Below are 26,368 nucleotides of genomic sequence, written 5' to 3'. Positions count from 1 at the left end.
GATAAGAAAACCCTTTTTACAACAAATTGTCACTATGTGACATCAAACCCCCACATGATGATTACCATAGACCACATAACTGAACCAAACATCACTGACGACAACTGAACGCTGCCCATGAACTGCACGCCGACGATGAACTAAACCTGTGCAATTGATCTAACAAGATCCCCATGGATCAATGGCTGAAGAAAATACTTGAAAAATTGCATGAGCAACAAGTGCATTCTACTCATCTTCTAGTTGACAACAATTATGTGATCAAGTTCACCAAGAATTCGAGACTCCATGATTGAACTAAACACATCAACACAAAGTATTATTTGATTTGATATTGCATAGAGGCCAAGACGATTCATTTAAGGCATTTTTCTACTAATAAAATAATTGCAGACATCTTCATCAAAGCACTTGAAATATAAAAATCTGAATTGATGTTTGAGCTTCAAAACACCCTTTCCACTTTAAAAAAATAATGTTAGACATAATTCTCTGAGATTTGTATCATTCAAATATAATTATAAAAAACATAAAAATGAAAAGACATTTGGAAAATGAAACACAACATCAATCAATTATATAAAATTAATTACAAACTAATTACACATTAATAAAACGAATCATTCACAAATTACTCTAACGCAATTAAATTTAACCACCTTGTAAAAACTTAAAATTAAAATTTCCAAACTCAAATATATTAATCACAACCTTTAATGTCATTTAATTAAAATAACCATGAATACGATCTTCATGTTACAAAATACGGTATTTCTTAATACTTAAGAATGATGGATAATGCCGGCTATGATACATGCATTTTTAGCTACAAAAGAATGGGACAAAAAGAGTGCAGGAAACAACACCCCACTCTATGGTAGTGCCTAACCCCACTTATTTCGAAATCTATCACCAAGAATCTCGACTTGACAGTTTAGGAGACTTTCAAGAAATTGATCTGAAAATCACTCGTAAGTGATTTTAGTTAATTAATTAAAGAATGAAGGTATTACAGACTCGTGTTGGTGTGTGTCTATGCTATCTTAGGCAACGGATTGATCAGATTACAAAATACACAAACACTGGAAAATGGAAAACAGTAAGAGAAACACAATAAACAAATACATGAACACAACAAATTAACAAGGAGTTCACCCAATCATCCTGGGTTACGTCTCCGGTCCAACTTTTAGTGGTGGCCTTTTCTTATTGTGTCTTTAAAGCAGAGTTTTTACAATGAGGAGCTCAATTTGGTCTCCTGAAATAGATGATGCTTAGTAGGGTGGTTCTTGGATTCCCCAAGCCACTAGAGTGCACACACTCTTTCTTCACCAAGTCTCAACCTCTCTGGTCTTTAATGGGATGAGTCCAATGTGGTGCTCAATTCCTGACAGATATTCTCACAGGGATTGTTTGAACCTCTCATGCTTGGTTCTGTCTACTCGATGCTGCCTTAACTCTGCAGGTCAGTGCGACTCTTTGTTTTCTGCTTCTTGCTTCACTGCCTCTTTCTCACTTGTCTTTGTTCTCCTCCTCTTTTGTTATGTTCTCTGTCTGTTCATGGCTTAAAGCCAATTTGTCTCATGACTGTTCGCTTCCTCTTCCGCCCCTTCGGATTGCCTGTTGTTGTTCGCTTGGAGTTCCTTGCCTTTGCGTCATCGCCAACGTCTCACAGGGAAGTGGCCACTTGTCCTCTCACGAACTGCGCCAGCTCTTCCTCAAACAGTTCGGTATTTTAGTTACACTGTGCAATGATTCATCTACCAACTCAACAGTCAAATCGGACTTCAAACTTTATGTGTTGTAGCTTATTTTCCCTTCAGATTCGGTTTCTCATCGGGCGCAATCTCCACCGTCAGATCTGGAGCCCCTAGATCCTATGGTGTTCGCTCTTATCGTGCGGTTTACTTGCTCGACCGTTAGCCCGCGATGAGAGGTGGTTTTCTCTTTCATCTGTTGGACACGCGTCGTGTAATGTATGGAATCACTTGTTCTCCTACTAAATCCGCTTACCGCACAACATGCCTCTGATATTCTGCCGGTTTTGGAGTGAGGGGCCCGCCTTTTGCTTTAGCGCTTTCCTTACAGTTTTCCGGCTTCCCATGCAACCGAGCGCTTCGGGGCTTTTCCTTCTCGAGGGGTTTTGCCCAGCGATGCATGATAAGCGCTAATCGCACATCAGAAACGACCTCCGTTTTCCGATCCGGACTTCCTAACTGCTAGTTTGCATCTTGCGCAGTCTCCATGGGCCTCGGTTAGCGCGCTTTGACCGAGGTCCTCGTCATTCCTTGCTGGCTACAAACTGCCACTGTCCAGAGGTCTTCCTGATAGCTCTTTGTTCACAAGTTTTGAAATCTGTCATGATTTTGATACAGTCATAACACTTTGAGAATTTTTTTATGGATCCAATTCGGATCAGAAATGCTTGCAAATGGTACTGGGCGAGCTCAACGTTGTATATTTATTAGATATTTTGACATTTTGGTTTTTGTCAAATTAGATGTTTAAGTGAATCCAATTGTAAAAAGTTCACAATTCAGAAAATGGTTAGAAAATCCACGAGAGAATGCGGGGATATGCATATATAAAGTTTCCTGGTCAAAGGTGTGAAATGTATAAATTCCACATATATATATATATATATATGGTCAATTAATGAATGCTTGTTGTTTAAGTAGAAATACAGAAACTGCTTCACTGGTTTTTCTTTGATCTCATTAGTCTTTATAGTCAGATTTTATCTCTTCACACTTCTTCATGCAAAACTGGATTTAAATCACAGAGAAAAGTAGAAGGGCTAAAACAACACTGGCCACGGGATATTTCCTGAAATCGTCCTGCTCCTTCTCTGGTCAAAGTGCCTATGGTCCCAGTTCATATTCGGTTACTCAAAGGTATATATATAACCAACTCGTCCTGTTCCTTCCCTGGTCAAAGTGCGTATGGTCCCAGTTCATATTCGGTTACTCAAAGGTGTATATATATATATATATATTCCAAAATAAAACCAAAAATATATATTCATTGCTATATCCAACAGGCTCAAGCAATTAATGGATGCTTGATGTTCAATTATAAATACAGAAACTGCTCCACTACTTTTTTCTTTTATCTCATCAGTCTTTATAGTCAGATTTTCTTCATACAAAACTTGATAAAAAGGAAGAAGGCTAAAAACAACACTGGTTTACTAAATATTTGTTCTATTAACATTATCAGAAATACATCAAGACAGAGGATTCAGTAATTATCTTCATCTACTACAAACACTTCCATCATACCTTCCTATATCCATAGTTCATTGAATACATATTGGAAGAAAACAGATCAGAATTGGGTTCTTACTGTTAGAAATCTGCAATTTCTAAATCTCAATGTGACCCGATTAAAGCATTAAAGCGTTAAAAGCGTTAAAAGCATTAAAGCATTAAAGCATTAAAGCGTTGAATTGGTATATGATAGACGTACCAGATTTAGTGTTAAATAATATAAAAAGGATTGGGTCCTCTCTCCCCCTGCCAAGAGTCGCATTCTTCTCCATTAAGAAGCGCATAAAGAAACAGGGCTAGAAAGAGAAACCGAATTCTGAGAAGAAGAGTAGGAGTCAGAAGAAAGTAGATGGCAGCCATTACATCTTCCGCTATTAATCAAGGTATGTCATCTTAAACAATAGATCATATTGAGTTTTGTTTGTGAAATATTCGGTATTGATGATCTTTGGGCTGTTAATTTGAATTGTTCATAATTAATCAAGAAAAATTTACATTTGGTATCAGAGCCACCAATCAATAACTGAATATTTCCTATGATTGCAATTGATATGTTCTGTGCTTTACTCATGATGTTAATCAAATCCTCCGCATGCCCACAATTTTCTGATCAAGTGATTTGCTTTCTTCGCGTATCTGCTTTAATTGATCCACCATCCACTGCTTTATTACTGAGTAAAATAATTCTGTCATTCCGTGATAAAATATAATAACGAATATGATACCGGCGATTGCTCATATCCGATTCGTTGGTGAAATGTAGAGCTTAGGAATTTTTTTGGTGGAATTTTGATTCATAATTCGATTCATAATTCTCCACGTATTCGCAACCTATTGCGATCAATTTAGTTTGAATATGCGGGCATGAATATTATCTCGAAAGTCTCTTTTAATAGAGGGATGAATCACTTTGTGCTTGTAGTATACCGGAATGCCGCCACTACGGTTGTGCTTGCTCCTTTCGCCTTCCTCATTGAAAGGAAAGTGCGAGCGAAACTCACTTTTCCCATATTCTGCCAGATTTTTGCATTGGGTTTGTTGGGGCCTGTAATCGACCAGAATTTTTACTTCGTGGGATTGAAATTGTTTTGCATAAAGTATGTGTTATAAATCATTTATGCACATGAGATTTATGATTTTGTTAATCACCAAAGTGGTCAAAATCAGAATAGTCATTTAGTGCATAAGTGACATAATGATTATTGATAGAAATTGCCAGTTATAATAATACCAATTAACACTGGCGTCACTAATGATAGAACCTGAGAGCTTACCCAAAGGAAAGTATTGTTCTATAACTAGTTGACATGATGAGGTTTAATAGATATTTTGATTAAATAAATATTGATCATCCAAAGATGTCAGTTCTATTTAATTGAATATATTTATTACCTACTTATGTTTTGGTATTTAATTATGTTAAGTATAAGATAGTATCTACCCAAAGGAGTGCTATATTATGCTATTATGTCTACATCTGAATCGCGTTAGTTATGAGCTTACAGTTATTTCATTTTTTTTAATTTGCAGGAGTTCCCATGAATACGCATGCTTCATCTGTTACATTGTTCACTGGTGTTAATTTTTCTGAATGGAGAGAACAAGTCAATTTCCATTTAGGTGTTCAGGATCTTGACTTGGCACTCCTTGAGGATAAACCTGCTGCTCTTACAAAAGATAGTACTGAGGCAGAAAAATCACACCATAAAGCATGGGAACGCAGTAACAGATTGAGCCTTATGTTTATTAAGATGACTGTTGCTAACAACATCAAGTCAACAATTCCACAAACAGAAAGTGCTAAGGAATATATGCAGTCTGTGGAAGAACGTTTTCATTCAGCTGACAAGTCACTCGCTGGTACTCTTATGGCAGAACTCACGACCATGAAGTTTGATGGGTCGCGAACTATGCAAGAGCACATTATAGAGATGACTAATCTTGCAGCAAGGTTAAACTCCCTGGGACTTATAGTAGAAGATTCTTTTCTTGTCCAGTTCATCCTGAACTCGCTACCTTCTGAATATGGACCTTTTCAGATTAACTATAACACTATAAAGGATAAGTGGAATGTTAATGAATTGGCCAGTAGACTTGTTCAGGAAGAAGGACGTTTGAAAAATCAAGTGAATCACTCAGTAAGTTTTGTGGGTAATAAAGCTGGTAAAGAAAAGAAAGGAAAATCAAGTCATTTCAAGAAGAAAAAGGCACCTGCTAAGAATGGGCAGGATAAGGAAAAGAAGGAACTAAAGGATGTTCAATGTCATTTCTGTAAAAAGAAAGGACATTATCAAAGTGACTGTCCGAAAAGGAAAGCTTAGTTCGAAAAGAAAGGTAATTATCTATCTTTCGTATGTTTTGAATCAAATTTAGTTGAAGTTCCCATTAATACATGGTGGCTTGATACTGGTGCTACAACTCATGTTTCCAATAATATGCAGGGATTTCTTATGATCCGAACCATAAATCCAAATGAAGATCGTTTTCTCTTTATGGGAAACGGAAAGAAATCTTCAATTGAAGGCATTGGGACTTATCGTCTAATTCTAGAAAGTGGATATGTATTAGACTTATACAGTACCCTTTATGTACCTTCATTATCTAGAAACCTTATTTCCGTAAGTAAGTTGGATAATTCTGGTTTTAGATGTATGATTGGATCTGGCTGTTTTGATTTATATAAGAATACTGATAATGTTGGTTCTGGTATTCTAATTGATGGTTTATATAAATTGAAACTGAATGACACTTATGTGAATTCCTTGTTGAATGTAGTAAATAATGTTGGATGTAAACGTAGCATGGTGAATGAAAATTCTGCTTTCTTGTGGCATAAAAGACTAGGTCATATATCCAAAGAAAGAATGATGAGACTAGTAAGTAATGAAATTTTGTCAAATTTGGACTTTAGTGATCTAGAATTATGTGTGGATTGTATTAAAGGTAAACAAACCAAACATAATAAGAAAGGAGCCACCAGAAGCAGCCAGCTTCTTGAAATAATACACACTGATATTTGCGGACCTATGGACACTCCAGCCTTTAATGGAGAAAAGTATTTCATCACTTTTATTGACGATTTTTCCCGTTATGGTTATGTCTATTTGCTTCATGAAAAATCTCAATCTGTGAATGTCCTTGAGACGTTTGTAAAGGAAGTTGAGAGGCAATTAGATAAAAAGGTGAAAATCATAAGGTCTGATAGAGGTGGTGAATATTATGGTAAATATAATGAGTCAGGCCAGTGTCCAGGTCCATTTGCAAAATTCCTCGAAAGTCATGGCATATGTGCGCAATACACAATGCCAGGTACACCACAGCAAAATGGTGTAGCAGACAGGCGCAATAGGACGTTAATGGATATGATTAGGAGTATGATGTCAGATTCTACACTACCTAAGAATTTGTGGTCGTATGCTCTCAAAACCGCTAATTATTTGTTGAATAGGGTTCCTAGTAAAGCTGTTCAAAAGACTCCTTTTGAGTTATGGACTAACAGGAAACCTAGCTTAAGACACCTGCATGTTTGGGGTTGTCCAGCGGAAGCGAGAATTTATAATCCACATGAAAAGAAATTAGATTCTCGAACGATCAGTGGGTATTTTTTAGGTTACCCTGAGAAATCTAAAGGGTACGTGTTTTACTGTCCTAATCATAGTCCAAGAATTGTAGAAACTGGTAATGCAAGGTTCATTGAGAATGGTGAAGTCAGTGGGAGTACTCGAAGAGAAATAGTAGAAATAAAGGAAACAAGGGTAAATGTTACATTGCCTAGAATAGTTCCTCCATCTACTATTACTCCAAATGTTGTTCCAGCTGTTGTAGAACAGCATGATGATAATGAACAACATATAAATGAAGAAGTACTTCCTGAAGGAAATGACTGACATAATGCTGATATGCATGAACCACAACAAGTAGCATTAAGAAGACCTCAAAGAAATCGTAGGTCAGCTATTTCTGATGATTATGTGGTTTATATGCAAGAATCAGATTATGATATTGGAATCAATAAGGATCCAGTTTCGTTTTCACATGCTGTAGAAAGTAAAGAGTCAAAGGAATGGATTAATGCCATGAAAGAAGAACTGAAATCCATGCAACAGAATGAAGTTTGGGATCTCGTTGAGTTACCACATGGCTGTAAAAGAGTCGGATGCAAATGGGTTTTTAAAACCAAACACGACTCTAGTGGTAATATCGAACGGTATAAAGCTAGACTTGTTGCTAAGGGTTACACTCAGAAAGATGGTGTTGATTACAAGGAGACATTTTCTCCTGTTTCGAAAAAGGACTCACTAAGAATAATAATGGCATTAGTAGCTCATTATGATTTGGAGTTGCATCAAATGGATGTGAAAACAGCCTTTCTGAATGGAGATCTTGATGAGGATGTTTACATGGATCAACCTGAGGGTTTTTCTATAGAAGGTAAAGAACAATTGGTGTGTAAACTTAAGAAGTCAATATATGGGCTTAAACAAGCATCCCGGCAATGGTATATTAAGTTCAATACCATTATTACATCCTTTGGTTTTAAGGAAAATACGGTTGATCACTGTATATACCAAAAGATCAGTGGGAGCAAGTTTATTTATCTGGTCCTTTATGTTGATGACATCTTGCTTGCTGCAAATAATTTAAGTATATTGCATGAGACTAAGGAATTTCTCTCAACGAACTTTGAAATGAAAGATATGGGAGAGGCATCCTATGTGATTGGAATAGAAATATTCCGTGATCGATCACAAGGAATATTCGGATTGTCTCAGAAAGGATATGTCGAAAGGATTTTAGAGAGATTTGGAATGAGTAAATGTTCACCTGGGACAGTTCCTGTACAGAAAGGTGATAAATTCAGTCTCATGCAATGTCCTAAGAATGATGTTGAACGAAAGGAAATGGAATCAATTCCATATGCATCTGTTGTTGGTAGCCTGATATATGCTCAAACCTGTACTAGACCGGATATCAGCTTTGCGGTCGGTATGTTAGGGAGGTATCAAAGTAATCCAGGAAGGGAACATTGGCAAGCTGCAAAGAAAGTTTTGAGGTACTTACAAGGCACGAAAGATTACATGCTCATGTATAGAAGATCCAATGAATCGGAGGTGATCGGATATAGCGATTCAGATTTTGCTGGATGCATCGATACTAGAAAATCGACTTTTGGTTACCTGTTTATGTTTGCTCAAGGTGCCATATCATGGAAAAGTGCGAAATAGACTATCGTTGCTTCATCCACTATGGAGGCAGAATTTGTGGCATGTTTTGAAGCCACAATTCATGCATTATGGTTGCGGAAGTTTATTTCAGGACTTGCGGTTGTCGACACCATTAGCAAGCCGCTGAAAATTTATTGTGATAACTCTGCAGCAGTATTTTTCTCAAAGAACGACAAGTACTCTAAAGGTGCCAAACACATAGATCTGAAGTATCTTGTTGTGAAAGATGAGGTTCAGAAACCAAGAGTGTCAATCATGCACATGAGGACAGAACTTATGATTGCAGACCTTTTGACGAAAGGGTTACAACCAAGACAATTTAAGGAACATGTTCAAAGAATGGGTCTTGGTTGTATTAATAATAATTGATGTGTGACATTCTGAGCTCTTTTATGTGTTTCTGATATACAATTATGTGTCTCTTGTTTTAATATAGTAGTACGTATTTTATGTAATTTTAAACAAGAAAGAGTCTTATAAAGATATTATGTTTAATCATTATGATATAAGACATTATGTGGACCATTATGCTGTTTTATATAAATTATGAGTATGAATTGATGGTTTGCTGGTATTGTAGTATATGGAAGGAAATGCATTGAATTAATAGTGCACAACCGCCATAACTCTCAGCAATTTATCATAGTATGATGTTCAACACTTAATATTATGAATAGTCGGGTCAAGTGGGAGAATGTTAGAAATTTGCAGTTTCTAAATCTTAATGTGACCCGATTAAAGCATTAAAGCGTTAAAAGCGTTAAAAGCATTAAAGCATTAAAGCGTTGAATTGGTATATGATGGACGTACCAGATTTAGTGTTAAATAATATAAAAAGGATTGGGTCCTCTCTCCCCCTGCCAAGAGTCGCATTCTTCTCCATCAATAAGCGCATAAAGAAACAGGGCTAGAAAGAGAAACCGAATTCTGAGAAGAAGAGTAGGAGTCAGAAGAAAGTAGATGGCAGCCATTACATCTTCCGTTGTTAATCAAGGTATGTCATCTTAAACAATAGATCATATTGAATTTTGTTTGTGAAATATTCGGTATTGATGATCTTTGGGCTGTTAATTTGAATTGTTCATAATTAATCAAGAAAAATTTACAATTACCTCTCTTTTCTATTTAATAACGAAACAAGAGCTAAAGTTTTAACTCTGGAATTTACATAGTATCCGATTACTTGTATAAACTGATTATTATTTTATATATAGTATCCTATTACTTAAATTATGGATTTAAACTTCATTTATTTATAAATAACCTTACACAGGGTGATCCTCGGCTGTAGTATGCAGTTGGCTTCTCTCTGCGCTACCAGAAACAAGTTCAGCTTCAGATGTCTTTGATGGCAACATCTCATACATCCTTGATCCAGGGACTGTTATCTTACTTGATATCAATCTCAATGCCTGACTCAGCGCCTGCTTATTCCATCTTTGCTGGATGACAATCACAATTGCAAGCACCACAGCAGTCACCGGAATAGCAATATCTCCAAACTTAGAATAGAAATCTGAGCTAGGATCTGCAAAGGAAGATTTGAAAACTGGACTTGCAAATTCATATCCATCTGCAAAGTAAGGATTGAAAACTGGAGGTCTGAAGTAATCATAGATGTGAGGAAGGAGCCGCAAAACAGTGATACCAATGTAATAAATTTTCCTAAGTGGTTTTCGTTCAAAATGCCAAAGAGTATTACCCACAATTTGAGGAAGCAGGAAGAAATCCTGTACCAGACCCACATACTCGTGAAGCTCAGTCTCCCAGTCCAGTTGGTTGTGCGCATGACGTGCTGAATACAGATACGCCGAGGACTGAATTGAGCGGCTACTGGTCTTCATATTATGAACAATCAGCACGATCAAAAAACCCATAGCATGCATAGCAAAGGAAATAGCAAGCACTCGTTTATCACTTGGGATTCTCCATGGCTCTAAAGGACTCCTTGTCAGCAAGTGAAAACGAGATTTCCAAACCTTTTGGAACAGTCTAAGTGTGAATAGACATGCAATCGACAGTAGCAGTTTAACCATGGACTCAATCTTGTCAGACCCTCGGCTCTGAACCGAATAGACAATAAAATTGTCCTGGGGTTGAGATTTCATACTTTGAAACAAGGCATCTGCACTTGTTATGAGAGGAATACTATATCCGATGGCTTGAAGTCCCATCATGACAAGAGAGATGTATGGAGCGACTTCTGTATTCTGTTGACTGTACAATAATTGGCTGAGAATGCACCCAATCATCAGTGATGTTGTCAATATACTCAACACCCCTTCGACAGTTTTGCGAGAGATATTGTCTTCACTCTGCCTCCAATATAGAATGGGAAGAGTCTTGATTTTGATCTGCTTGAAAAAATGTGGGTCGTCATCAGGTCGTTGGCTTTTCACCGAAATCTTCACGGTCGGATTTCTGAACCACCTGGCATTTGTAGGTGGATATTCCATTTTCACTTCAATGAGACAATCAAAACCATCCTGCAGATCCCCTGTTTCATGCAGAAATTTCCATGGAGCTCAAACATCTCTGCATCCTGTAAGGTACAGTATACCCACGCACAATGTCATCATTTTCCATGTACAATGTGATTTCCACGCACAATTTGATCATTTTCCATGTACAATGTGATTTGTTTGTGATAGTCAATTTTTTTTTTTCCATACCCATCAACATTTTGTAATAAAATAATTGAAACAGGCATAGATCAAATTCAAATTTGAAATTCCTACCCTGCCAGTGATATCCTCACCGAACGGTATTTGTTTTCCGGCGGTATGTTATTGGTGTCTTCTCCAAATTGTTCTCCGGATAGCACGTTGTCAACGAAAACGCCGTTACATGCTACGACACCGGCCTATCTCCGTAGAAGCCGTCGGGCATGGCTACGTCTTACCAGAATTTAACAAGACCTTTTGGGTAGAATTGTTTGGTCCATTTTTAATATTGGGAAAATTGTAATTTAAAGTTATTAGTGTTTTTACATTAACGTGTTTTAAAACATTTTTTTTTTTAATATTAAATTTTAATTTTATATTTAAAAATATAATATTAGAATTTCTGAAAATTAAATGGTACGAAAATATTTTCATTTAATTAAAAAAAGTTATTTATAAATTATAAAAAATTGTTGGAAACACATAAGATACAAAGCATAAATAATTCACACATAAAACATGAGAGGTAGCTTTTCTATTGATCGCACAATGTTTACAATGAACCAGGGGAAAGGTACTTAACCTTTTCCAATTAGCCACTTGTCTAAAATATATTGACATGCAACCACACACTAAAAGTCATCTATCATTTAACTGGACTTGACTCAACACTCAAATACTCAACGCTCAATCACTGACTCTCTATGTTTAGCCAACTCATACAAGAATAATTATCTACCTGTAAGCAGATCACTTACAAGGTGAATTATAAATCAATTGAAAGGTGAGTTGTGAGATATGGAATTAACTTACCAGGTGAGTTATAAATCAATTGAAAAGTGAGTTATAAGGTGGATTGTGAGATATGGAATTATTATATAATTGATGGCTTTACTTTTCTAGTTTTAATTTGATGAAAACTATATAAAAAAAAATAACGAGTGGGAAAATCTATCATAATTCAGTGGTTAGATCAGCACTGAAGACAACTATGTGAGATGGCTCTGGCCCTTGGGTTAACATGTTTCCTTAACTCCTAAAAATACAAGCTCTTAGCCAAAAAAAAACAGCTTTAAGACATACTCCAGGCCCAATAAAAATTATAATTTTAACCCTTATAAATTATTACTTTTAATCGATTTTAAAATTTTGAATTTAAGTAAATATTATTAATTTTAATAAATTAAAAAAACTAATGATTCAAATTAGTTTGGATTATTTACATCCATGTACCCAACAAAAATCATGTCAACTAAAATATATGGTTGACGAGTGTGGGCACTCCGTAGATGCGTTCAGGGACCATTTGTCTGTGAGATGGAGACCAAGTTTACTATGATCACTAATCAAGTAAATATATGAATATACGTGGAAGTTTACTTCCGTCCTCAACACGTGGATGCATAATCATTAGTAGATGTGAAGACTAGTTTAAATTGAATCTCTGCCATGAATTAAAAGTAAACATGTGGCCAACGTAGAGTTTTAGAGTTTTCTTCGTTGCATTACACATAGGTTTGGGTTATTATATTTTTGTTTGAACATTATTTTTTGAGTTATTGTATCTCTTTTTGCAGAGAGTATTTTCATTCTTATTAGTTAAATTAAGTTTCTAGTTTTTTTTAAATGCAATTTTCTATAAATCGATCTTTTGTTTTTTAAGAATGTATATATAATTTTTTATTTATAATTATGTCATAAGGTGTTTCTCTTTGAAATAAACTTCCCAAAATGCCTTTTTTGTCCTAATAGTAGCCCTTGGATCTATTGTTAGACGATTGAACAGAAAACAAAAATCAGCCATCTAATTTAATAAAAAATGTAATAAAACATTAAAAAACCTTAAAAAAAGTTAACGTATTAGTTATTAGTTAATATATCACCTACCGAATGAACCCGTCTTGCGCGCGGATATCTGCGTTTGATGTAGAGGAGGGCGGGGGTGTTGAGGAGGGCGAAGTTGCTGCAGAGGAGGGCGGGGCACCTGCAGAGAAGGGAGAAGGGTTTGGATGAGGGTTTGCACATTACTAAGTTTCGGGCTGGAATCGTCCCTATTCAATACAAAAGGCTTGTGGATTTTGTCTGTATCTGCTAGCTTTAACGTTGTTTAGAGTTTCTTGATGTGGGTTTCTAAATATACCCTTGGAGTCTAGTCAAACAGAAGAGTATTTGGGGCTTTCGTTATTAATACACTAGATATGCCCATCTCAGAATAATTGTCCTTGGGCCATTTACCTTTTTTTTCTTAATATTTTAACTTATCCATGTTGATTATAGTCTGCAGATAGAACTTTGGATGCACCAGACCTTGTGAATGATTATTACTTGAACCTACTGGAATGGAACAATGTGTTGTCCATAGCCCTTGGCAATACTGTATACATGTAGGATGCTTCAAATAGTTCTATATCGGAGCTTCTGATTGCAGACGATGAAGAAGGCCCTGTTACTAGTGTTAGCTGGGCACCTGATGGGAGGCACATTGCCATTGGGTTGAATAATTATGTTATACAACTATGGGACTCTTCAAGGTTTTTTCATTCCAATGTAATGGCAATCTCCAAATTTTGACATGGATAAAATTGCAGTTAAGAGCATTGAAAGGTCATCATGCACGTGTTGGTGCCCTTGCTTGGAATGGTCCTATTCTTACAACAGGAGGACGGGATGGGATCATAATCAATCATGATGTTCGTATGCGAGAGCACATTGTTCAAACATACAGAGGGCATGACCAGGAGGTTTGTGGATTGAAATGGTCTCTTTCTGGCCAACAACTTGCAAGTGGGGGGAATGACAATCTACTGTACATTTGGGATCAGAGCATGGCATCCCATAATTCTACCTCTCAATATCTCCACCGCTTAGATGAACACTGTGCAACAGTCAAAGCCTTAGCATGATGCCCCTTCCAAAGCAATCTTTTAGCATCTGGTGGAGGGAGTGCAGACAGGTCTATAAAGTTTTGGAATACTCACACAGGTGCCTGCTTAAATACCGTAGACACTCATTCCCAAGTTTGTTCATTACTCTGGAATAGGCATGAACGTGAGTTACTGAGTTCACATGGATTTAGTCAGAACCAGTTAACCTTATGGAAGTACCCATCTATGGTGAAGATTATTGAACTTACAGGTCATACTTCTCGATTTCTTCATCTGGCACAGGTATGGAAATTGATTTATTTTTGTGAGTACTTATGCATTCATCTTTCGTTTTATGAATGGATTTGTCCTCATGATCCTTCTTATGCATTACCTCTTCAGAGCCCTGATTGGTACACAGTTGCATCAGCAGCAGCAGATGAAACACTCAGGTTTTGGCAAGTATTTGGAGTTCCTGATAACTCAAAAAGGGCGAAGGGTAAAGATGAAAATGGGGCTTTCAGCAAGTGTCATACTTACATCCGCTAATAAGCATCTTTCTGTATTTATGAAATGAGGATGTTTAACTCAAGGTAGTAATTAAATGTTCTTTTTTCTATTTCACATAGCTCTTCTACAGGCTGTTGGATTGCCACGGAGCATGTTCCACTTTCTTCAATGTAATATGCTACAGCTTCTTCTTTATTTCTTCTCATATACCATGAAATTTGAATTTATCTTTTGTGAAACCTGATGGAATAATGTTGCAATAGCTTTTTGAGACAAGAACCACTTCTTCAGCTGCATCGTAAAAATTAAAATGGTCTTGGCAAGTCTTTGGAGCCCCATATTCTTCAATGAAGGCTCTGAAAATGATACATTATAAGTGTCAGCAAGTATGTCATTCACATCAACAAAGAAACCTCCACGCCTTCTCCACTCATGGAATGATTCACATTCTACAAAAAGCCTTCACGCCTCTACTCAATCTTATAGGTAATTCTTGAATGATTTATCTTCTTCATTTTGCTATGACGCACTTATTATGTAATTTCTTACCTGAGATAAATTCTATATCTATATTGCTATAGAATTTTAGTTCTGTATCTATATTTCTATCTCATTTGTATATTTTTTTTGTAATGTTTTACATTGTACCGTAGTTCAGTTCCTTAGGCTTGCAAAATTCATCTCTCACATATATTCATTCAAGAGATTGGTAAAGCATTTTTTAATAGACATTAATCAGAAAAATAGTCACATACATAGGTGCTTGAAACTTGAAAGAACTCCATGAATTACCCTGACTTGTGGCTACAACTCTCAACCTTACAAAAATATTGACTGCGACAGAAGAATTGAAAAACTGACTAAAGACCTCCATGCATACCAGGTATTGATGATGTAGCCATGAATGAGTAGACACTAAATTGAGAGCTTCTAATGTGATGCTAGGACAAGCTATATTCATCATCATTTACTGTGCCCCTATTGCAAGATCCTGTCTCATGGAACTGTTGGTTTGATCAGTTATCTTTGTCCTCTGACACCTTACATATTTTGAATGTTTGTTAAAGTTGTTCATGCTCATTGGTTCTATGATCTATCATATCATTCCTCCCATTTGCTGGTATCTGTTATTGGTCTGTTGGACTGATCAACCATATTTATCTTTTTTTATTAAAACAACCATATTTATCCTATATTCATCTGCTTCCCAAATTAGTTTAAGTTGTGGATTTTTTGTTTTGTCTGATTTCCATCCGGTGACTGTGCTTTGATTTGAAACTTCGTTGTTTGTGTTAATTGTTGTGACTGCTTTCTCTGGGACCCTTGTCAGATTTTGGCCTCTCATACTGTCTGCCCCACTAATTGATATTTTTGCTGGTACTAAAATTTAACATACCCACATGTGTTTTCCAATACCTTTCTTTATGCCAAATAGTGTGGGTTTCAGTGCCAATAAAGTAGATTAAGTTCCATCATGGTTTCATCTATTTATTGCCACTTTCCAGTACATTTTGGTAATGAATTCATTTATTGATGAGTAAGAAATAACCAGATGAAAACCTTGTTTTCCCTATTCCTAAAGTTCTAAGGTAATTGAAAGGAGATACTTGTCAGGTTCCTTAAATTTAATGTGGCAACATTTAGTCACTTAGTTTTATTCAGAGTTTGCAGATGATCTGTAATTTATTATGCATGGCTGATTGGTACTTAGCAAGTTAGCACTGCATTTGCCATATGTCTAACAAATGATTTTTGAAATTTTCATCCTTTTATTCAACAATAAAGGGGATAATGAGGTATCAACAATGAATTCTGTTAAGGATCAATGGAAATCATTAAGATGAAATTCTAGTTTTGCCTCTTTTTAAAGGTACCTTCTTAGGCTATTTAAATGATATACTGTCAGTTATTTTAAGCTAATGTAGCAGAATTCAGTTAATCACAGAGGTTGAGTTTTCATCTACTGTCTAATTTGTTATGCATGGTTATCTAATACTTAAGACTGCCATTTAATATGTGGCTAGTGCTGATGAATTGCTTTTATTACTCAGTAATAATTGTTTTATTGCAGTGCGTCCTTCTGAATCAAAATCCTAGGCAAGGCATAAGGAACATGGGATATTCATCATCATTTGTTGTGCCCCTGTTGCAAGATCCTGTCTCATGGAACTGTTGGTCTGATCAGTTATCTTTGTCCTCTGACACCTTACATATTTTGAATGTTTGTTAAAGTTGTTCATGCTCATTGGTTCTATGATCTATCATATCATTCCTCCCATTTACTGGTATCTGTTATTGGTTTGTTGGACTGATCAACCATATTTATCTTTTTTACTAAAACAACCATATTTATCTTATATTCATCTGCTTCCCAAATTAGTTTAAGTTGTGGCTTTTTTGTTTTCTCTGATTTCCATCTGGTGCCTATGCTTTGATTTGAAACTTCGTTGTTTGTGTTAATTGTTGTGACTGCTTTCTCTGGGACCCTTGTCAGATTTTGGCCTCTCATACTGTCTACCCCACTAATTGATATTTTTGCTGGTACTAAAATTTAACATACCCAAATGTGTTTTCCAATACCTTTCTTTATGCCAAATAGTGTGGGTTTCAGTGCCAATAAAGTAGATTAAGTTCCATCATGGTTTCATCTATTTATTACCACTTTCCAGTACATTTTGGTAATGAATTCATTTATTGATGAGTAAGAAATAACCAGATGAAAACCTTGCTTTCCCTATTCGTAAATTTCTAAGGTAATTGAAAGGAGATACTTGTCAAGTTTCTTAAATTTAATGTGGCAGCATTTAGTCACTTAGTTTTATTCAGAGTTTGCAGATGATCTGTAATTTATTATGCATCGCTGATTGGTGCTTAGCAAGTTAGCACTGTATTTTCCATATGTCTAACAAATGATTTTTGAAATTTTCATCCTTTTAGTCAACAATAAAGGGGATAATGAGGTATCAACAATGAATTCTGTTAAGGATCAATGGAAATCATTAAGATGAAATTCTAGTTTTGCCTATTTTTAAAGGTACCTCCTTAGGCTATTAAATGATATACTGTCAGGTATTTTAAGCTAATGTAGCAAAATTCAGTTAATCACAGAGGCTGAGTTTTCAGCTACTGTCTAATTTGTTATGCATGGTTATCTGATACTTAAGACTGCCAATTAATATGTGTCTAATGTTGATGAATTGCTTCTATTACTTAGTAATAATTGTTTTATTACAGTGCATCCTTATGAATCAAAATCCTAGACAAGGCATAAGGAACATGGGATCGTGCCAACATTCTAAGATGCACATGGATGGATTCAAACTCTCAACAGAAGAATCATACAGAGAAGACTAGCATGGTCCCTCCATTGCATTTTGTATTATGGTGCGCTTGTTTTTTGGTTCTGTACTTAGCTAATCACACTACAATTTTGCAGCACATTTGACTTTTTAAGTAGCCCTTGTTGATACATCTATGTGTCATCTTTATATTATTTTATCATTTATGGCATGAGTTGCCTTGCAACTTCAAGTTCTTGTATTGCATTCTTCCGTCACTGTTACCTGATTGTAGCTCTTCATTTCTGGCATGAATGATCAATATTTATTGATGTCTATCACATTATTTTTCTCGGCATTTATAAATGCCAATAGTAGAGTGGACATTTTTCCACCCTTCAACTTGACTGTTGGAAATCAACTTGACGCTCTTCTACAATTAGTGTTTTAGAAATTGGCAATTACCAAGTGATCCATAAATGGTAGGTCTGCCTGTCTGTCTCACCAACATGGGTCCTTCTCTGTGGAATTAAAAATGTACGTCTTTGCAATCACTATAAAACTGAGTTCAAGCTTCTTCCAGATCATCCCGTGATGAATAGCTCTGTTCCAGATCTGGTTTCAAGGCTACTTTTATTTGTTTATGGATTGAAATTTAAGGAAAATATGGGTTTACTGTAGCATATGAATGGGATGCATCCAAGCATTGAAATTTCAGAAGTTGGGTTTATTGTGCATATGAAATGGCATGTGTTCATGCTTTTGAAATTTTACTCAGAGAAAAGAAAAGATGGATTTGGTATTGCACATGAATGAGATGTATTCTTCGTATATGCTTGGCCATCTATAGAGGTTTCTTGATTTTGGGTAATTAACTTAACCTCTTGATTTTGGGTAATTAACTTACTCTAAAATGAAATAAGACATTCAATGTGTTCCTCATCACCAACGTTGGTGGAGCAGGCGACGTTGATAGCTGTAATCCGGATTGCCTAAAAAATTTGCAAAATTTTCTTAAAATTATGCCAGAATTTCTATTATTTTCTGGGCGAAACCCTGGCCTCGTTAGACTACGACATTGTGGATATTACAAAGTGCACTTCTATGGCCTCTACTTTTTTATTTGGCTTGGGATTCTAAATCAAGTGTGCAATGGAGTTCTTCCAAAAGGGTTGGATTTTCCATTCCTGGATAGTTTAACATTGTGCTGAGTAAGTGTGCAATAGAGTTCTTCCAAAAGGGTTGGGTCATCCATTCTTGGATAGTTTAACATCGTGCCTAGTTCTCTCGAAGATTCAGATTTTAAAGGCAGGTTCTATTGTTTATCCAGTGCAGCTTCATAGTTTTAGTTCCGTTTCTAAGGTGTCTTTCCACCTAATTTTATAAGTTCAGACCATGCCATGCTTCCTCTTTCCTTTAGCTGTCAAGCCCTAGGCTTTGTGCTTTTCTTTGATTGCTTGAGCCTTGTCCTGAGTATAAGAGGGAAAACCTCTTTATATCTATTTGGCATGTACGAGAAAGGAAAATGTGTAGGGTCGGACACTTTCATCCTCAAAGGGTAGCAAAGATCTCCTCCAAAAGAGGAAGATATGAGGAGCAACCTACCAAGCAAGAGGAAGATATGAGGAGAAACCAAAGAAGCGAGTGGTAGACAGAATGGGCACCTTGCTCAAAACTGGAGGCAGAGTGGGAACCCAAAATAAAGAACAGGAGAATCCCCAATGTATCCCCCACAGACCCATTCCCCTGAAACTTAAAACAGAGAATTGGGACGTATTTTTACTAGGCTGCATTGGACTCTCATTCACATTCATGATGACCAAGCTAGCTAGTCTATACTTGGCTGAAAATGTGTTATGAGGCACAACACAAGCACACTGAATGGACCATCAATCCTGCAAATGAAATTTTGGAGAATGGAGCTCTAATGAAAGACTAGAAGGAAGAAGTGGAATTAAGGTTGTACAACTTGAGGAATCCCATCATGCGTGTATCCCACTGAGATGAGAAAGACAAAGAAGCCATCCTACAAATAGAGACAAAACAGAGTACATACATTGCAAACACAACACTGATAGAGAGAGAAGAATGAAGCAAAAAGGACCGAGGCAATGGGAAGGTTTTGCAGCCATTTAAGAAGGTTTTCTTATGTTATCAAAATATTTATCATGGGTTGCAAGATGGGGCCATCCAAGGTATTAAAATCTTAAAGGCTATCAATCTGATCTCTAGAAAGCAAATCAGTCCAACCATTAGGAGGCCAATTTTGTTACAGGGCAGAAATATATATTGGAGAAATTCATATCATGCCATTGTAAAGATGGCTAGAATATCATGCATAAAAGCTTTAAAAGCCACTTCCAAACCACAACAGGGGGATTGGCTCTAGCCACCCCAGTTTTGTAATAAATTTTTTAGATCAGTAATAAGTATTAAGAACATCTTTTAATTACCAAAATAAAACAAGTTCGTATCACTATTGATATCAAAGAACATTGTAGAGCAAGGCAACTTTGCAGAGAAAAATGTAGATCTAAATAAGAGAGAAATCATGTTTAAAATGTTAGAAGGTGGTGATGTGAAAGGAAAAGGAATGCATACCAGGCTTCACAGAACCCTCATGTCTGGCCTTGGTTCAAAGGCCATAGCACTGCCTTTCCATAAAGTGCAACAATGGAAATTACAATTTGAACTCCATATAATAAATTTCTTTTGTTGATTTCTAACAGGCAGGTGCTAAAAATGTTATCTCAGCGCTAGGCAAGGATGTGCCTATGTTTGTTGTTGGGGTTAATGAGCACCAATACAAATCTGATTTGAACATTGTTTCAAATGCAAGCTGTACTATACAGAACCCAACTGTGCCACAGTTGTGTAACAAAAATGCTTAGCCAGGTGGATGGGATTAAAACAAAATTGAAAAGGCCAACTCATGTTTGTTTTCACTTTCTTTGGAGAACAATCTATTCTATGATTTTTTTTGTGGTGCATGCAAAAATATTTGAAAGGCTATTAACATATCTAATTTTGTAAATTTCAAATGGTATAATGTGCAACAATGGAAATTACAATTTGAACTCCATATAATAATTTTTTTTTGTTGATTTCTAACAGGCAGGTGCTAAAAAAGTTGTTATCTCAGCTCCAAGCAAGGATGTGCCTATGTTTGTTGTTGGGGTTAATGAGCACCAATACAAATCTGATTTGAACATTGTTTCAAATGCAAGTTGTACTATACAGAACCCAAGTGTGCCACAGTTGTGTAACAAAAATGCTTAGCCAGGTCAAAAAGCAATAAATTGGATGTCACAAGATGAAAGCTAAAGATAAGACAAAAGAATACTAATATGGAATGGAATTTCAACAAAGGGATATGCCATTTTGGAAACATACCATATAACATCACACAAGTGACAATCAAAAGCTGAAGATGGTCCATGAGACATGCCATTAAAGCCGCCAGCAATGATGGCACTGCACAAAGGAAGTTTGTGCAAGGAGGCTATCACATCAACCCAGGAACTTGCACTCCAAAGCCAGCTTCCACCTCTTTATATCTATTTGGCATGTACGAGAAAGGAAAATGTGTAGGGCCGGACACTTTCATCCTCAAAGGGTAGCAAAGATCTCCTCCAACAGAGGAAGATATGAGGAGTAACCAAAGAAGCGAGTGGTAGATAGAATGAGCACCTTGCTCAAAACTGGGGGCAGAGTGGGAACCCAAAATAAAGAACAAGAGAATCCCCAATGTATCCCCCACAGACCCATTCCCATGAAACTTAAAACAGAGAATTAGGACGTATTTTTACTAGGCTGCATTGGACTCTCATTCACATTCATGATGACCAAGCTAGCCCGTCTATACTTGGCTGAAAATGTGTTATGAGGCACAACACAAGCACACTGAATGGACCATTAATCCTGCAAATGAAATGTTGGAGAATGGAGCTCTAATGAAGGACTAGAAGGAAGAAGTGGAATTAAGGTTGTACAACTTGAGGAATCCCATCATGCGTGTATCCCACTGAGATGAGAAAGACAAAGAAACCATCCTACAAATAGAGACAAAATAGAGTACATACATTGCAAACACAACACTGATAGAGAGAGAAGAATGAAGCAAAAAGGACCAAGGCATTGGGAAGGTTTTGCAGCCATTTAAGAAGGTTTTCTTATGTTATCAAAATATTTATCATGGGTTGCAAGATGGGGCCATCCAAGGTATTAAAATATTAAAGGCTATCAATCTGATCTCTAGAAAGCAAATCAGTTGAACCATTAGGAGGCCAATTTTTTTACAGGGCAGAAATATATATTGGAGAAATTCATATCATGCCATTGTAAAGATGGCTAGAATATCATGCATAAAAGCTTTAAAAGCCACTTCCAAACCACAACAGGGGGATTGGCTCTGGCCACCCCAGTTTTGTAATAAATTTTTTAGATCAGTAATAAGTATTAAGAACATCTTTTAATTACCAAAATAAAACAAGTTCATATCACTATTGATATCAAAGAACATTGCAGAGCAAGGCAACTTTGCAGAGAAAAATGTAGATCTAAATAAGAGAGAAATCATGTTTAAAATGTTAGAAGGTGGTGATGTGAAAGGAAAAGGAATGCATACCAGGCCTCACAGAACCCTCATGTCTGGCCTTGGTTCAAAGGCCATAACACTGCCTTTCCATAAAGTGCAACAATGGAAATTACAATTTGAACTCCATATAATAAATTTTTTTTGTTGATTTCTAACAGGCAGGTGCTAAAAAAGTTGTTATCTCAGCTCCAAGCAAGGATGTGCCTATGTTTGTTGTTGGGGTTAATGAGCACCAATACAAATCTGATTTGAACATTGTTTCAAATGCAAGCTGTACTATACAGAACCCAACTGTGCCACAGTTGTGTAACAAAAATGCTTAGCCAGGTGGATGGGATTAAAACAAAATTGAAAAGGCCAACTCATGTTTGTTTTCACTTTCTTTGGAGAACAATCTATTCTATGATTTTTTTTGTGGTGCATGCAAAAATATTTGAAAGGCTATTAACATATCTAATTTTGTAAATTTCAAACGGTATAATAATACAGAACCCAAGTGTGCCACAGTTGTGTAACAAAAATGCTTAGCCAGGTCAAAAAGCAATAAATTGGATGTCACAAGATTAAAGCTAAAGATAAGATAGAAGAATACTAATATGGAATGGAATTTCAACAAAGGGATATGCCATTTTGGAAACATACCCTATAACATCACATAGGTCACAATCAAAAGCTGAAGATGGTCCATGAGGCATGCCATTAAAGCCGCCAGCAATGATGGCACTGCACAAAGGAAGTTTGTGCAAGGAGGCTATCACATCAACCCAGGAACTTGCACTCCAAAGCCAGCTTCCAATTGGTAAATCTTTCTGTGCCAGCAATGCTTTATGAACCGTCTCAAATACTGAGATTCAAATGTATTGATGCCTTATTGGATTAATCCGTACATTCTTTCTACAAAGGCAATGATCACTAAATTGAGAATTTATATCAACACAACAATGTGTTGCAGGTAGATATTTTTCCACAGAGAGCAGTTTGTGTAAAATGGATCTTAACATGTCAATTAAGGTTCTCGCACCTTTTTCCACAAAACATACGCATTCATCACTACGTTGAGAATTAATTTCAATACAACAATGTGTCACCAGAGCAAGGTTGAGTTTGGTTTGGGGCTTGGTTTAAGGCCAATAAAGGAGATCGAGCCATGTTGATGTAACCCTTGAAGGAGGTTGAGTGCCTTAGCATGTGTGAATAGAGTGCACAAGGGCAAGATTGAAGGGTTTACATGAGAAAAGAACCAAAATAGCAACTCATTTGTGTCTACATTAGCCCAAGAAGGAGATGCAGAATCTTAAGAGCAACTGCAGCAAGAAGAAGCATAAGTTTATGGTATGTTTTTTGGCTCTACAATCTAGCAGCTCCACAATTAATCAAACTCACCTCAGAAACAGATCTGCACAAAAACCGAGAAGAAACAACCTACAGGGAAAACTGTATAGCCTGCTATATGGTCTGTTGTAGTACACCATACTGTTGTACAGATTTGTACAACCAAGGTATTAAAATCTTAAAGGCTATCAATCTGATCTCTAGAAAGCAAATTAGTCCAACCATTAGGAGGCCAATTTTTTTACAAGGCAGAAATATATATTGGAGAAATTCATATCATGCCATTGTAAAGATGGCTAGAATATCATGCATAAAAGCTTTAAAAGCCACTTCCAAACCACAACAGGGGGATTGGCTCTGGCCACCCCAGTTTTGTAATAAATTTTTTAGATTAGTAATAAGTATTAAGAACATCTTTTAATTACCAAAATAAAACAAGTTTGTATAATTTCAACAAAGGGATATGCCAGTTTGGAAACATACCCTATAACATCACATAGGTCACAATCAAAAGCTGAAGATGGTCCATGAGGCATGCCATTAAAGCCGCTAGCAATGATGGCACTGCACAAAGGAAGTTTGTGCAAGGAGGCTATCACATCAACCCAGGAACTTGCACTCCAAAGCCAGCTTCCAATTGGTAAAGCTTTCTGTGCTAGCAATGCTTTATGAACCGTCTCAAATACTGAGATTCAAACTTATTGATGCCTTATTGGATTAATCCGTACATTCTTTCTACAAAGGCAATGATCACTAAATTGAGAATTTATATCAACACAACAATGTGTCGCAGGTAGACATTTTTCCACAGGGAGCAGTTTGTGTAAAATGGATCTTAACATGTCAATTAAGGTTCTCGCACCTTTTTCCACAAAACATATGCATTCATCACTACATTGAGATTTAATTTCAATACAACAATGTGTCACCAGAGCAAGGTTGAGTTTGGTTTAGGGCTTGGTCTAAGGCCAATAAAGGAGATCGAGCCATGTTGATGTAACCCTTGAAGGAGGTTGAGTGCCTCAGCATGTGTGAATAGAGTGCACAAGGGCAAGATTGAAGGGTTTACATGAGTGAGAACATAACCAAAATAGCAACTCATCTGTGTCTACATTAGCCCAAGAAGGAGATGCAGAATCTTAAGAGTAACTGCAGCAAGAAGAAGCATAAGTTTATGGTATGTTTTTTGGCTCTACAATCTAGCAGCTCCATAATTAATCAAACTCACCTCATAAACAGATCTGCGCAAAAACCGAGAAGAAACAACCTACAGGGAAAACTGTATAGCCTGCTATATGGTCTGTTGTAGTACACCATATTGTTGTACAGATCGAAGGTTGGGAAACACTATGAGCTCTCTATCACAGTACTTGGACCGGACCGCAGTTCTGTCCCACCTTCGCACTCCTGGATTGTTTAATGATTAGCTTCTGCTGCTTATGAATCTCGGCGCTGATTTCCATTTCTGACTCTGGTTTCTTTCTTGACAGATAATTCGAATTGGGTATGGGATGTTACACCATACTAATTCCCTGAATGCTTTTCAAAAGATGCAGAAATGTCCACAAGGTGTCGGGTGGTGTTGCCTTCATGGGCAGCAAAGCGTTGTACTAATTCCATTAATGGGTTTAACAAATGCAAAAATCTCCACAATGTTCAAGAGATGGATATAAAAAAATACTGCGCCTCTTGGGATTGACTTAATGGACAACAATACTATGTGCTGCGATGTTGATGGCTATGAAACAAGTAATCAATAAAACCATTGAATTGCGAATCAATTTTACAGAAATATTCTTCAACCAGTGGCTCTCACCAGGCCTCTCCGAGTTGCAATCTGCCTAGATTTAATTCACAGAGGCATAAATTCCATTCGCATAGATCCTCTACTGCCAATCTCACTGTTGGATCTGGGCGATGACCATCTCATCTCCGTGATAGAAAATGCCAACAATGGTCGAATAGTGGCCACTGGGAGTGACACTGCTGCAGCAAAGGTGGCAGATTTTGGCAAATTCTTCGGAGAGATATCAAAAGCAGCTTTGATTACAGCTGGGCATGTAGCTTGCAACGCAGGAACAACAGCTGTCAACAACAGTTATTTTGCAACAGGAGCACTGATGGTTGTTGGGGTTCTTGATAGGGCAGCCAAAGCTGCTGCTAATTTTGGTAATAGGAATAATGCAACAAAGAAGTAGACTTGAAGTATTATGGCACTATCAAGTTAGAACTGTAATGTAGTGGTGTTGGCCTTCAGGTTTATCTGTCTCATAATTAAGTATGTATGTAATGTTGTAAGTTCTTGTCCATAAGGACATGTGAGTGTGTAAGAAACTGCTAAAAATATTTGAAAGCATCTTCTGTAATCATGACCATGCAGCTATGTGGGGTAGAGTCAAAGTCGTTGGTGGGAATGTGTGATATTGTGTAGAATCAAAGTCATTGGTGAGAATATGTGATATTGTGGAATATCTACGACCTGCAAATAATATGTCATAAATAAGGATGGTTCAAATGGCAAGATCACATAGATTAAGGATTCTCTTTAAATTATTTAGGTAGTGTAAATGAAATTTATTAAATAAATTGGTTTCAAATATATGTTATGGAAATGAAATTTAAGAAACAGG

General features: G+C 36.6%; 1 pseudogene; it reads left to right on the top strand.

Annotated features, from left to right (window-relative positions):
- The first annotated feature begins 11,955 nt into the window (after positions 1 to 11,955).
- On the top strand, positions 11,956 to 25,936 carry LOC149143706 (cell division cycle 20.2, cofactor of APC complex-like; annotated as a pseudogene).
- Positions 25,937 to 26,368: the final 432 nt, after the last annotated feature.

This window comes from Pinus tabuliformis, chromosome X (genome assembly GCF_031772625.1).
Source record: "Pinus tabuliformis cultivar Carrire ecotype Pingquan chromosome X, CPIR1, whole genome shotgun sequence".
NCBI lineage: Eukaryota > Viridiplantae > Streptophyta > Pinopsida > Pinales > Pinaceae > Pinus > Pinus tabuliformis.
This window is presented reverse-complemented; position numbering and strand designations above follow the sequence as displayed.